Here is a 15,854-nt window from a genome sequence, read left to right as displayed (position 1 = left end):
TTTTTATGAGGCTACTTTGAGATTGGCAAAGAATAGTGATTCCAGTAGTTGAATCCTTTACATATAACATCATGAAAGAGTAAAAACGCTGCTCAATCACCTAAGGCACCCATAGAGTTCCAGGGTGAATTCCTAATGTTCTTTTTGTCCACTGATGTATGCCAACTTTTGCAAATGAATGAGATTATGAAGTGTTCCCTTAAATTTGCAACTTCCCTTCCAAAAAGTGGCAAAAGGCAGCCAATTTAAAAAGCCTTAATGTTTATACTATAAGTTTATAAACATGTATGTTCTCTGACATCTTCTCAACAAAAAGGCAAACATAAAAGTAAAAAATACAAAATAAATAAAAAGAACGTGTGATATAGCTATGACCAGGGCCATAAACTGATGGACAATTGCCATCATCACTAAGAAAGTCACTGCCTAGATCCATTAGAGTTAAGCAGGAATATTTCACTAGGGCACTGAATGGTGACTCAAATTGCCACTAATTTGCTCCATGAAAACTACAGTGAACACTTTTTATAAAATGAAGACTTCGCTTTTATTGAATGGAGTTGGAAATAGTCCCTGCTACTTTTAAGGTTCATTATCTTCATTTGTAAAATGGAGGAATTAAAATAGATAATTTACAAATTACATAGAAGAAAATGGGATATCTAATGTTCTTAAAATTCTCAGTAATTCAGATGTCTTTTCAATGCACTTAATTTTTTCAGGCACTTTCCATCGTGTGTCCTAATTCACTCCTTAGAAAAACATTCTGGCTGTTCTGTTACCTCCATGACAACTATGCTTCTTACTACTTTACTTAAAGGCATCAAGGCCCATCAGTGGTTTCTCTTTTCGTCTGACTTTTTAATTAGTTTATTAAATCTTTGAACCATATCTCTAGAGCTGAGAAATTTCTGCTTCTACAATTTATCCTTTCTTTGTCAATTACTTGCTATAGCCTTTATTAGAGTGTTAGTCTTCTGGGCGCCTCGGAAGTCTAGTAAGGTTCATTAATAGGAACAACAAACGTTTTCACTACATTTCATTCTCAGTAACAATATTTGAAACATTTTATTATGAGGTTAGTGCAAAAGTAATCACTATTTTTGTCATTACTTTTAATAGTTAGGAAACAATAATGAAAAAATAGAAGAAAAAATACTTTAGATCAAAAACTCAGAAGTATCACTCTGGAAAGTCCCTGTGTTGAATAATGTCACAGATTATTATGAAAATCAAGAGTTTACATACATTAATATATATAAATAAATATGCAAGATATTTATATGCCTTACATAAGTAATACTCAAAATATACAGGAATTGTTAAGTGGAATATAGATTTTTGTTTTCTTTTGTATTGTTTTGTTTAAATGAACAAGGATACTGCAATTCAAAGAGACTGAAAACTTGCCTTGTTGTACATAGCTAAGGCAGGTCCCAGCAAAGATTCAAATAAAGATAATTCAGACTCCAGAGCTTAAACTCACAGCTTTTTCTATTTTTTTCTAACTGCATTACCACAGTGAGAAAATTTTGCACAAAAAATTTTGCTGGGCTTCTCTTTTTCCTTATGACATTTTACTTTAATGAATGCCTATATTTCACTCTAAGAATTCAGACAAACAGCATTTTTCATGGAAGTTTCATGCCCTAGGCTCTGAAATGATTTGAGGCCACACTATTCTCCTTCAGGGTTTGGTTCAAGAGCCATTCCCATGATGACGTACTTTGATGTACATTAAATTTATTCTGTTTTTCATGCTATTTTCTGATGTATCTTAACATTGCCACTAGTTCTATTTTAATTAATTGTGTTTGGAAGTATTCTTAGGGACTCTCCAGAAAAGTTGTGCTTTCTCAGAACTCAGTCACATTATTTTCTATGCCAAATTGAATAGGAAATCAAAAGATACGTGTTTGGTCTGTGGGCTGGCACTAATTAGCCATGTATACCAAACTGAAAAAAAGTCACTTAGCCTCTGAAGTTTCTTTACTTCATTTTTTTTTCCTTTTAATTACATTTATTTTAATGCTGAATTTACTCCCGTGCCATAAGTTTTGGTTTCTTCAGTTTCTTCTGGGATATCTTTTTCTTCTGGGCAACCTCCTCTTCTGGTTTAGGAACAATCTGTTCCTTTTCAGTAAGGATCATCCCAATGTGGCAGGGAGAGCTCATGTATGGGTTAATCCGACCATGAGCTCTGTGGGTCCGTCGGCGCATCTTAGGTGCTTTGTTCACTTGGATATGCTCGATGACCAGAGAATCTACATCTAAACCCTTAAGTTCAGCATTACTCTCTGTGTTTTTAAGCATGTGCAGCAAAAATTCAGCACTCTTTTTGGGCCACCGACCTTGTGTCTGGCCCCACTGCTTGGCCTGGGCACACCTGCCAACTCTACCATCGTAACGTCGGAATGGTAGGTATTGTTTCTGTAAAGTGACATCTTTCAGATACTTCGTGGCTTTTCGAATATGCATACCCTTGATGGCCTGGGCAGTTTCACGCGTGTTCTTAAAGTGAACACGAAGATTGGAACCTCTTGATTTGCATGATTTCATGGGGTTCTCCAGGTCAAGTGAATAGCGAACCATTTTCACAGATTACTTCAGGCCGCTTAGGGAAAGAGCCTTACTTCATTTTTAATATAATGACTGAACAGGAAAATTCCTAGCTTCCTTTCCAGTCTCAGTATTATGTAAATCTGTGAGATTTTCCTTATACTTAGCCTCCTCTATACAGTGTCACATAATCTAGGTCTAAGCCCCTGTCCAGAAGTCTGAGGGATTTTCCCCTAAAGAGCTGTCCTTTTACACCCACAGAGAAGACAATCTTGATATGATTTGTACAACCATCCAGACACTCCCCTCCCGACCCCAGCACACTTGTCTTAAATTTCTTCTTTGTTTAAAAAGATAAGACACTGCAAGAAATATTTATTATGACTCCTCCTTCCTCAGTAGAGTGGATTAACCTGTAGTTGTCAAATAACTAAGGTTGGACAAATCAGATTTCTTTGACAAATTCATTTGGGATTGGACTTCAAACAAAGCAAGTTAAAAGAAATATTTTAGGTTTTCTGGATTGTATTAATTCACTCCCTCCTTCATTTACTTTGTCCCAGTCATGCTTGTCTTTGTGATTTCTTAAACATACTAAACATACTGGCACCTCAGAGCCTTTGCTTTGTAAATAGCTCTGCCATTGAGGCATTTCCTTCAAATGTACACATAGTTTACTCATTTTCAGAGAATTCCTTCACCATTTATTTAGATTATCACTTCTCCATAAAATTCCCTCCTGTATCCATATGTAATTTTTCTGCATAGAACTCAAAATTTATTCTTATAGTATACTCCTCCCTTCTGTATAATGTAAGCTTCATATAAGGGGATAGTACCATCTCCTGTGATTTATCTCTATATAACTCTCTTCTTAGTAAATAATAACTCTAAACCTCCTCAATGCCAGAACTCTGACTATGACTCGGGCACCATTGAAGACTTTTAGTCAATTAACTAAGTATCAACTGATAATGCATCAATATTCACATGAGCCTTCTTAATTGAAATTATTTAATTCTATTTATTAAGTGGAAACTACATAATGGACCAAAACTGGTCTATCAAAGTCATTTTTCCTCAAATTAAAGCTGAGACTGTTAAAGGCTGGGAATTGGGACTGGAGTCTTGGCAAAGAAAAAGCTCCTGAGACGGTGTGTTTCATCTAGATACTGAGTTACCCACCATTACACTTATTGACCTACTCATTAATTAATTCCACAAATATCAATTAAACACTAACAGTTTGCCAGGAGTTGTATTGTATACTCTTGATACCATGATGAAAATAAGACATGATTCCTACTGTCAAGGAAGTGATGACTTATTAAGGATTATTAAGTTATAAAAAGAAAGCAAATATAAATGATGGCTTAAGTGCATGATAAGAGAATTAGACTGAAGTAAAGGGGAGCTTTGAGAGTAGAGCAAGGGGTCAGACAGAGTTCTGTAGTCTAAATCAAGATTAAAGTGTGAGAAGGAGTGAGTCACATAATTGGCAAGAAGGAATATGAGGGATGGGTTATTCAGGACAGGAAATACAGCAACATAGAAAAACTGAGAACAGTTCAGTCTCTAGTTATGGAATGAAGAGCCATTAAAAATGTTATACAAGGAAATGACAATAGATTTGCACTTAGAAAAATAACTCAAGTAGCAAAGAGAAGAAACAGTATTAAATGACAGGAAAACTGAACTGACAGAAACAGACAAGTTAGGAGACTTTTGTGTGCATTCAGGGAAGAAAGAGGTTGACATATACTAGATATCGATGGTGTCATTGAATGTTTGTGACAGGCTGAACTTAAAGATATGATGAAGGATAAAGAAAAACAGACTATCAAGGACAACACCCAGGAATTTTAGTGTGTTTATTCAGGGGAGAATGGTGTTGCTCACCTTACTGACATACAGAAGCAAGATAATCATGTTTGTTTTGTCTAGGCCTGGGGAGAAAACGGTGTATTTATTGGGTTTATATTGGGTTTAGACAGACTGTAGCATTATGTCTGAATCCTGCCTTTAGAAATCTGGAAAGCAAGCAAAGGGCTGACTGGTGTGGCAGCCAGAAGGGTGCAGAAGCACCTGCACAATATCTTAGAGACTGGAGGGTCAGGAGGTAGTGAGTGTTGCCACAAAAGAAAGTGTAGATCACTCGGGAGAAAGAATCACAGTGGGGTAGTCTTGGGTCATCTAATTGAAAGTCCTGGATGTTCAGGTCAGAGAGAAAGTAGGCACTTGGGGAGCTCCAGGACAGAAGATAAATATGCCACCAAAGAACCTTTCTGACAGAGTATGCATTCTACTAGCGAGATAGAGATAGAGAGCAGGATTAACCCATCATATCATTTTCCAGTTGGAAAACATCCTGGGGTAGGTGTGGGCTTCCAATCTGAAGCAGCTTGAGCAAGGGAAAGGGAAAAAGTAACATTGATTTAATTTTTATTTTGAATAACACTTTGTATGATGTCCGGTTATTGAAATGAGACATTGATTGTCACATAACAAAACTGGAGGACTGTTTCTTACCTCAGAATTAACAGAGTAGAGCTATTGGAATTTCAGCAAATAAAAGAAATTATTCTAATTGGATAATGTCAAAAGAAAGAGGGAGAGTGACTCGAATCAAGTTTTGATCTACAAAAATTTCCACATATTATTTCTTCTACCAGGAATGTTCTTTCCTTCATCACTTGCGTGGTTGGCTTTTTGAGAATTCAGTATCAATTAAGCAAATGGGCCATTGAAAATGCCTTTTCCAGCTGGGTGTGGTGGCTCACACCTGTAATCCCAGGTGTAAACCCTTCTTTCGGAGGCCTAAGTGGGTAGATCACTTGAGGTCAGGAGTTTGAGACCAGCCTGGCCAACATGGCGAAACCACGTCTCTACTGAAAATATAGAAATTAGCCGGGCAGGGTAGCATTTGTCTGTAATCCTAGTTACTAGGGAGGCCGAGGCAGGAGAATTGCTTGAACCCAGGAGGCAGAGGTTGCAGTGAACTGAGATCATGCCACTGCACTCCAGCCTGAGTGACAGAGTGAGACTGAGTCTCAAAAATAAACCTTTTTCTAACTTCTGTCAATATATTGATAGATGAAGAAAAAGGAAAAAGATGGCTTGGAGGGGAGAGAGAGAGAGAGCGATGAATCCATTTAGTGTTTCATTTATTTTCATATGGTATATCACATTTTGTAAGTACATGTTTGTTTCTTTGTGTTGTATAACTACTCCACTAAGCGGTAAGCATCATGAAGGCAGGAACTTTGTCCTTTTCAAGTATATTGTTCACCTTGCACCAAGCTCACTACACATAGTCAATCATTTGATATTTGTAGAATGAAAGAATGAATATTCTGGGATGTGCAATGAATTATTAGAATATTGAATTTCTCATTAATTACACAAAATCATGTTTCAAATATTTTACATTTACTATAGATTATAAGATCATGTTTCATAAGGCCATGTTTCAAATGATGATTTTACTGTATATACAGTATTATATTCTACAACTTTTCTCATTGTTATATGTTAAACATTTCTCAGGGGAAATTTTACTGAGTACTACTATATGTAAAATGTACTTTGTGATATGTCAGAAATTCCTTCTTAGTGAATACAATTGTATGATTAAGATAATGAAAGTTTTTGTAGGTCATAAAGCTATGGCTTATAGAGATTAAGCAATAAGCTTAACATTACATTGCTAGCAAATAGCTGTGTCGAAATAAGAATCCAGTTCTGACTTAAACATCCATGTTCTTTGCCAGTAAACTACAAGGTTCCATGTTAGCAGTGAGTATCACATCTCTGACTGAAAGGAATAAGAATTAGTTTAAGATTTTAAGGATTTTTTTTTTTTACACATTTCCTAAATTTTTCTTAATGGTTAAATATTACATTTTATTTCAGGAGGAAATAAGTATTCACTAAAAAAAAAAAAGATCAAACCTAAATTTTGTGTAAAATAATAATGATATTGTTAGTTTTGAGATATTTTTACCCTCCTATGAAGACTGACCTTTTAAAGTCTGACAGTACTATTAGTTAGCTTAATTGTCCTTCTGTATCATTTGACATAAAGTTAAAAAGACCAAATCATGTTAAGAATCCTTGTTCAGTTAGCTTTATTTTATCAATATTTTTTAAATTTCAGAAATATTTATGTGTAGAAGACTATTAGGAAGTTTATTATATGAAGCATATTAATGAAGAATTCACAAATGTATGCTTTAGTCACATACATTGATTATTCATTTTAAATATATAGTTTGTGGATTTGAATTCATGAAAATGTTCCTAATATAGAATTAAAAGCCATTGTAGGTGTACATTAATCTATAGTAATTAGATTTGCTTTGTGCAGTGTTATATGTTAGCAATATTGAAATTGGTTTTTGTATATTTTATTTAATTTACTGTGTTATGAATATATAATATCTCTACCTATTTATGGGGTACATGTGATATTTTGTTACATGTGTAAAATATGTAATGATTATGTCAGAGTATTTGAAGTGTCCATACTTGAAAATTTATTATTACTATGCATTGAAGACATTTTAAGTCCTCTCTTCTAGCTATTTTGAAACATACAACACTTTGTTGTTAATTGTACTCATCCTATTGATCTATCAAACACTAGGTCTTATTTTTTCTATCTAACCCTTCCTGGTAACCTGTTCACCCTCTGGTAACCAACAATCTATCTTCTATCTTCATAAGATCCACTTTTTTTAGCTCCCACATATGAGAGCGAACATGTGATAGTTTTCTTTTTCTGCCTGGCTTATTTCAATTAACATAGTGACCTCTAGTGTCATAAATGCTGCAAATGACATGATTTTATTCTTTTTAAAAGTATTCCAATGTATATACATACCACATTTTCCTTATCCATTCATTCCTTGCTGAACACTTAGGCTGATCTGTATCTTTGCTGTTGTGAATAGGGCTTCAATAAACATGGGAATGTAGGTATCTATTTGATATACTGATTTTTTTTTAGGTAAACGCCTTGTAATGGGATTGCTGGATCATATGGCAGTTCTATTTTTTGGTTTTTAATGTTTTTCAATTCCATACTATTTTTCACAGTGGTTGTACTAATTTGCTTTCCCATCATTAGTGTGTAAGAGTTACCTGTTCTCCATATTCTTACCAGTCACTTTTTTCTTTTTAATAATTGCCATTCTAACTGGGATAAGATGCTATCTTGTGGTTTTGATTTGCATTTCTGTGATGACTGTTGATGTTGATGATTTTTTTCATGTACTTGTGGGTCATTTGTATGTCTTCTTTTGAAAAAATGTCTATCCATGTCCTTTGCCTGCTTTGTAATGAGATTATTCCTTTTCTTTTTTGCTATTAAGTTGCTTGAGTTCCTTGCGTGTTCTGGATGATAGTTCTTTGCTGGATGAACAGTTTGCAAATATTTTCTCCAATTTAACTTGTTGTTTCTTTACTCTATGATTGTTTCCTTTGCTGAGCAGAAGCTTTTTAGTTTGATATAGTACTATTTATCTATTTTTTGTAAGGTGGCTATATTTTAAAGGTCTTAGGCATACATTATTTGTCTAGATCACTGTTCTGAACTGTTTCACCTATTTCTCTTATGGTAGTTTTATAATTTTAGTCCCTCTAAAATTATAATTCATATTGAGTTGATTTTCTTATATGGTGAGAAAGAGGGTCCATTTTCATTATTTTTAACATGGATATCCAATTTTGGTAGCACCACTTACTGAAGAAGGTTTTCTTTTCTCAAGGTATCTTCTTGATGTCTTTGTCAAAAATCAGTAGGCTATAAATCTGTAGTTTCATTTCTAGGTTCTCCTAGCTAATGTTCCATGTGCTGTGGAGAATAATGTGTCTTGTGTAGCTGTTATAATAAATGCTCTGTATACGTCTGTTAGGTACATTTTGTCTAAAGTACTGTTTAAATCCAGTGTTTCTTTCTTAATTTTCTCTCTCTTTTTAAATTATACTTAAGTTCTGGGATACATGTACAGAAGGTGCAGGTTTGTTACATAGGTACACATGTGCCATGGTGGTTTGCTGAACCCATCAACCTGTCATCTACATTAGATATTTCTCTTAATGTTATCCCTTCTCTTGCCCCCCAGTCCCTGACAGGTTCCGGTGTGTGATATTTCCTCCCTATGTCCATATGTTCTCATTGTTCAACGCTCACATATGAGTGAGAACATGCAGTGTTTGGTTTTCTTTTCCTGTATTAGTTTGCTGAGAATGATGGTTTCCAGCTTCATCCATGTCCCTGCAAAAAACATGAACTCCTACTTTTTTATAGCAGCATAGTATTTCATGGTGTACATGTGCCACATTTTCTTTATCCAATTTAACATTGATGGGCATTTGAATTGGTCCCAGGTCTTTGCTACTGTAAATAGTGCTGCAATAAACATACGTGTGCATGTGTCTTTATAGTAGAATGATTTATAATCCTTTGGGTATATACCCAGTAATGCGATTGCTGGATCAAATGGTATTTCTAGTTCTAGATCCTTGAGGAATCACCACACTGTATTCCACAAAGGTTGAACTAATTTACATTCCCAGCAACAGTGTAAAAGCATTCCTATTTCTCTGCATCCTCCCCAGCATCTGTTGTTTCCTGACTTTTTAATGATCACCATTCTAACTGGCATGAGATGATATCTCACTGTGGGTTTGATTGGCATTTCTCTATGACCAGTGATGATATGTTTCTTTTTAAAATATGTTTGTTGGCCGGATAAATGTCTTCTTTTGGGAGGTGTCTGTTCATATCCTTTGCCCACTTTTTGATGGAGTTGTTTGCTTTTTCTTGTAAATTTGTTTAAGTTCCTTGTAGATTCTAGATATTAGCCCTTTGTCAGATCAATAGATTGCAAAAATGTTCTCCTATTCTGCCAGTTGCCTGTTCACTCTGATGATAGTTTTTTTTGTTGTTGTTTGTTTGTTTTTTCTGTGCAGAAGCACTTTAGTTTAATTACATCCCATTTGTTAATTTTCACTTTTGTTGCAGTCGGTTTTTGTTTGTTAGTAATGAAGTGTTAGCCAATGCCTATGTCCTGAATGGTATTGCTTAGATTTCCTTCTAGGGGTTTTATGGTTTTAGATCTTACATTTAAATCTTTAATCCATCCTGAGTTAATTTTTGTATATGGTGTAAAAAAGGGGTCCAGTTTCAGTTTTCAGCATATGGCTAGCCAGTTTTCCCAACACCATTTATTAAATAGGGAATCCTTTTTTCATTGTTTGCTTTTGTCAGGTTTGTAAAAGATCAGATGATTGTAGATGTTCAGCGTTATTTCTGAGGCCTCTCTTCTGTTCCATTGGTCTATATATCTCTTTTTGTACCAGTACCATGCTGTTTTGGTTACTGTATCCTTGTAGTATAGTTTGAAGTCAGGTAGCATGATGCCTCTAGCTTTGTTCTTTTTGCTTAGGATTGTCTGGGCTATATGGGCTTTTTTTTTTTGGTTCCATATAAAATTTAAACTAGTTTTTTTTTCTAATTCTGTGAAGAAAGTCAGTGGTAGTTTAATGGCAATAGCACTGAATATATAAATTACTTTGGGCAGTATGGCCATTTTCATAGTATTGATTCTTCCTATCCCTATGGAATGTTTTTCCATTTGTTTGTGTCCTCTCTTATTTTCTTGAACAGTAGTTTCTAGTTCTCCTTGAAGAGGTCCTTCACATCACTTGTAAGTTGTATTCCTAGGTATTTTATTCTCTTTGTAGCAATTGTGAATGGGAGTTCACTCATGATTTGGCTCTCTGTTTTTCTATTATTTTTGTATAGGAATGCTTGTGATTTTTGCACATTGATTTTGTATCCTGAGACTTTGCTGATATTGCTTATATCAGTAAGCAATATAAAAAATATATATTTGAATACCTTTATTTTTTTCTTGTGCTTGATTTCCCTGGCCAGAACTTCCAATACTATTTTGAATAGAAGTGGTGAGAGAGGGCATACTTGTTTTGTGCTGGTTTTCAAAGGGAGTGCTTCCAGCTTTTGCCCATTCAGTATGATATTGCCTGTGGGTTTGTCATAAACAGCTCTTACTATTTTGAGATATACTCCATCAATACCTAGTTTATTAAGTGTTTTTAGTATGAAAGGGTGTTGAATTTTATCAAAGGTCTTTTCTGCATCTATTCAGATAATCATGTGGTTTTTGTCGTTGGTTCTGTTTATGTGATGGATTACATTTATTGATTTGCATATGTTGAACCAGCCTTGCATCCCAGGGATGAAGTTGACTTGATCATGGTGGATAAGCCTTTTAATGTGCTGCTGGGTTTGGCTTGCCAGTATTTTATGGAGGATTTTTGCATTGATGTTCATCAGGGATATTGTTCTGAAATTTTCTCTTTTTGTTGTTTCTGCCATGTTTTGGTATCAGAATGATGCTGGCCTCATACAATGAGTTAGGGCATTACATAATGGTAAAGGGATAAATGCAACAAGAAGAGCTAACTATCTGAAAAATATATGCACCCAATACAGGAGCACCCAGATTCACAAAGCAAGTTCTTAGAGACCTACAAAGAGACGTAGTCTCCCACACAGTAATAGTGAGAGACTTTAACACCCCACTGTCAATATTAGACAGATCAATGAGACAGAAAATTAACAAGGATATTCAGGACTTGAACTGAGCTCTGGACCAAGCAGACCTGATAGACATTTACAGAACTCTCCACCCCAAATCAACAGAATATACATTCTCCTCAGCACTACATAGCACTTATTCTAAAATAACCACGTTATTGGAAGTAAAACACCCCTCAGCATATTCAAAAGAATGGAAATCATAACAGTCTCTTAGACCACAGTGCAATCAAATTAGAACCCAGGATTAAGAAACTCACACAAAACCTCACAACTACATGGAAACTGAACAACATACTCCTGAATGGCTACTGGGTAAATAATGAAATTAGGACAGAAATAAATAAGTCCTTTGAAACCAAAGAAAACAAAGACATGACATGCCACAATCTCTGGGACACAGCTAAAGCAGTGTTTAGAGGGAAATTTATAGCACTAAATGCCCACAGGAGAAAGCGGGAAAGATTTAAAATTGACACCCTAACATAACAAATAAAAGAACTAGGCCAGGCGCGGTGGCTCACGCCTGTAATCCTAGCACTTTGGGAGGCCGAGGCGGGTGGATCACAAGGTCAGGAGTTCAAGACCAGTCTGGCCAAGATGGTGAAACCCCGTCTCTACTAAAAATACATAAAAATTAGCCAGGCGTGATGGCATGCGCCTGTAATCCCAGCTACTCCAGAGGCTGAGGCAGAGAATTGCTTAAACCTGGAGGGATGGAGGTTGCAGTGAGCTGAGATTCCGCTACTGGACTCCAGCATGGGCAACAGAGCGAGACTCCATCTCAAAAAATAAAAATAATAATAAAAAAACAAATAACTAGAGAAGCAAGAGCAAACAAATTCAGAAGCTAACAGAAGACAAGAAGTAACTAAGATCAGACCAGAGCTGAAGGAGATAGAGACATGAAAAACCCTTCAAAAATCAATGGATCCAGGAGCTGTTTTTTTGGAAAAGATTAACAGAATAAATAGACTGCTAGCCAGGCTAATAGAGAAGAAAAGAGAGAATAATCAAGTAGACACAATAAAAAAAAAATGATAAATGGGATATCACCACTGATCCCAAATAAATACAAACTACCATCAAAGAATAATATAAATACCTCTATGCAAATAAACTAGAAAATCTAGAAGAAATAAATGAATTCCTGGACACATATACCCTCCCAAGACTAAATCAGAAAGTTAAATCCCTGAATAGACCAATAACAAGTTCTGAAATTGAGGCAGTAATTAATAGCCTACCAACCCCAAAAAAGCTCAGGACCAGACAGATTCACAGCCAAATTCTACCAGAGGTACAAAGAGGAGCTGGTACTATTCCTTTGTTATTTTTCTGACTACATGATGTGCCTAATGTTGAGAGTGGGATCTTCAAGTCCCCATCACTTATTCTATTAGAGTCTATCTCTCCCTTTATATCTAACAATATTTGCTTTGTATATCTAAGTGTTCTAGTGTGATTGCACATATGCTTAGAATTGTTATATCCTCTTGTTGAATTAATCCCTTTATGTTATAGTGATAAAGACAATTTTATAATTGTCTCTCTTTTATTTTGTTTCTATTATCTGTTTTATTTGATAAAAGTATAGTTATTCTCTGCTCGCTTTTGGTTTCCATTAGTGTAGAATATTTTTTATGTTCCTCTGCTTTCAATCTGTCTCTTTATAGGTGAGATGAGTTTCTTGTAGGTAGCATATGGGTGAATCTTGTGTTGTTTTCTCCATTCAGTCAGTCTACAGTTTGTAACTGGAAAGTTTATTTCATTTACATTCAAGTTATTGCTGATATGTGAAAGCTTATTCCTGTCATTTTATGAACTGATTTCTGTTTGTTTTGTGTATTATTTTTTGCCTTCTTTCTCTCTTATTGTTTATCTCTGTGGTTTGGTAGTTTTCTTTAGTTTAACATTTGAGCCCTTTCTCATCACCAATTCAAAAAATTGTGTATTTATCCTGTGAGTGAATTTTGTACTTTTTTGTGTTTTCATGATATTAGATATCATCCTTTTGCTTCCATGTGTAGAATTCTCTTAAGCCTTTCTTGTAGGGCCAGTTAGGTGGTGATGAATGGCCTCAGCTTTTGCTTGTCTGGAAAAGACTTTATATCTTCTTCATTTATGAAGGATAACTGTGCTGGATGTAGTATATATGATTTTTTTTCTTTTAATGTATCATCCCAATCTCCCCTGGTTTAGAAATTTCCTGCTGAGAAATCTGCTGTTAACCTGATAGGGTTCCGTTATAAGTGATTAGATATATTTCTCTTGCTGTTTTTAGAATTCTCCCTTTGTCTTTGACTTTTGACAGTTTGACTACAATATGCTGTGGAGGAAACCTGTTTGAATTGTATCTATTTGCGAGTTTCTTAGCTTCCTGTATGTGAATGTATAAACATCTTGCTAGATTGGGAAGATTTTAGCTATTATGTTGTCAAAAATATTGTCTATCAATTTGGTTTTAGATTTCTTGGACCCCTAAATTCAAATATTTGGGTTCTTTATGGCATCCCATATGTCATATACATTTTGTTCATTTTCTTATTTTAAATTTTGTTTGACTGGACTAAACAAATGTGAAGCCATAGGGCTAGAGTCGAGCTGGGCCTGGCAAGCCTGTCATCAGGGGCTCCAGTGGTACATGGCAGAGCTGACTATGACAGGCAGGGGCAGAATGATCCCTAGGCCCTCAGCAAAATGCTCAGGCAGGGTTTCTGTAGCTGCACTGCAGCTCTGACAGAGGTTTTGTTTTCAGTGGCAGCAGCCATAGGTGGGTGCTCAGGGAACAGGCATTTCAACCACAGTTGATAGTTATAAGCATGGTAACCTGTCCTCGGGGAATTTATAAATGCATGGTTGCTCTGCTGCTGGGGGGAAGCAGGGTCAATGCCATTGGTTTATGCCTTGGTCCTAGCAGCAGCAGAAATGTGAAGCTCCTGGGATGTGGAAATGCAGGGTCTATTGGGCTCCAAGGCAGGAAGCAGCATGGTGTGGGCTGGGCTCCCAGAATGGCACATTTGTGTGGCTGCTTAGAAATTGGGGATTGTGTGAGACCCAGTGTGACCTCTTTCTCTGGAGCAATGTCATTGCACATTCTCCAGGCAGCTCCCTATGTTAGTCTCAGGGCCCACAGGGTTGAAGGGCTTTCTCGTGGCTAAGATTGCAGGTGTCTGCAGTGGGAATGTAGACCTTTGTGGATCACTCATTTTCCTTTCCCTATGTTGGGAAGTCTCTCTGGGCTCCCAGCTAATTCCGAAAGAATAGACTATTTCACTTCCCTCACCTTTCTTGTTTTAGGCATTTCCTGACAATTCTCTGTTGAAGTCCATGGTTCTCTCTTAGATGATCTATTTGAAGTGTGATTCCTCAATGTTTTGGTTCTTCTTTTTGTAAGAGGTAAGTACCCAGTGCCTCTAGTCAGGCATTTCACATCCCCTCATTTTCAGTGTATTTTAGACTTGAGGAAGATAATTCTTATTTTAGAAATAGTGGGAGCTGGCCCAGAGCGGTGGCTCAAGCCTGTAATCCCAGCACTTTGGGAGGCCGAGGCGGGCGGATCACGAGGTCAGGAGGTCAAGACCAGCCTGGCCAACATAGTGAAACCCCATCTCTACAAAAAAATATAAAAAATTAGGCAGATGGGTGGTGGGCACCTGTAATCCCAGCTACTCAGGAGGCCAAGGCAGGAGAACCACTTGAACTCAGGAGGCAGACGTTGCAGTGAGACAAGATTGTACCATTGCATTCCAGCCTGGGTGACCGGGCAGCACTGCGAGACTCCATCTAAAAAAAAAAAAAAAAAAAAGTGGGAGCTATATTTTTCATGTTTGTAAAGAGAGTTGAAAACAGAAACAGCAAAGACTAGAATGTGTCCTCTCGTGTTGAGTTGGAATTGGAGGTATCAATGTGACATTTATGATACATGGAAATAAGTATGAGAACTATAGACACTGAGGACTACTAGAGTGCAGAGGGAGGAGCTGGGTTAAGAAAACTACCTATCTGGTACCATGCTCACTACCAGAGTGACGGGATCCCTACCCCAAACGCTGGCATCAGACAATATTCCCATAAACAAATCTGCGCATGTAATTCCTATATCTAAAATAACATTAAAAAAAAAAAAACACAGATGCTAATACTAGTGGGGAAAAGTTTGATGATGAACAGGATATATATAGAGTGCCAAAGTATCTTCCAAGAAAATACTTAATATTAAATAAAAGTGAGTTTACAATGGTGAAACCTGGAGGATACTTAGATCATCTGAATGATCTAAACCAACATCATTAATATTGAGAGAAACCTATATCAGACACCTCTGAGAACATTCACTGAGAGACACAGTCTCCCTTCAGTAGTATTATTGCCCAAAATACTTGACCTCATTCTAATTGGGAAGAAACAGTAGAATAACTGAAAATGTTTTACAAATAATTGGCCTGTTATCTTAAAAAAAAAAAAAAGGTCATTTTCAGGAAATACAAAGACAGACTGACAGGCTGTTTCAGATTTAAGGAGACTAGTTATAATAATCTAATAAAACTGTGATTTTAGTTTGGATAGAAAGCTCAAAAATTGATGACATTTCCATATGAACTCTGGATTAGAAAATAGTATCATAACTTTGTTAAATTTTCTGATTTTGATAACTGTATCTTGGTTA

The 15,854-nt window shown here is 36.1% G+C and overlaps 1 pseudogene; it reads right to left on the bottom strand.

Moving 5' to 3' along the window:
- Nucleotides 1-1,997: 1,997 nt before the first annotated feature.
- The window catches only part of LOC103217552 (large ribosomal subunit protein uL22 pseudogene), a 129,535-nt pseudogene continuing 115,678 nt past the window's right edge, over nucleotides 1,998-15,854 (bottom strand).

This window comes from Chlorocebus sabaeus, chromosome 10, assembly GCF_047675955.1.
Source record: "Chlorocebus sabaeus isolate Y175 chromosome 10, mChlSab1.0.hap1, whole genome shotgun sequence".
Classification (NCBI taxonomy): Eukaryota; Metazoa; Chordata; class Mammalia; order Primates; family Cercopithecidae; genus Chlorocebus; species Chlorocebus sabaeus.
Note: the sequence above shows the minus strand (reverse complement) of the source record. Positions and strands in the feature narration are given on the sequence as shown.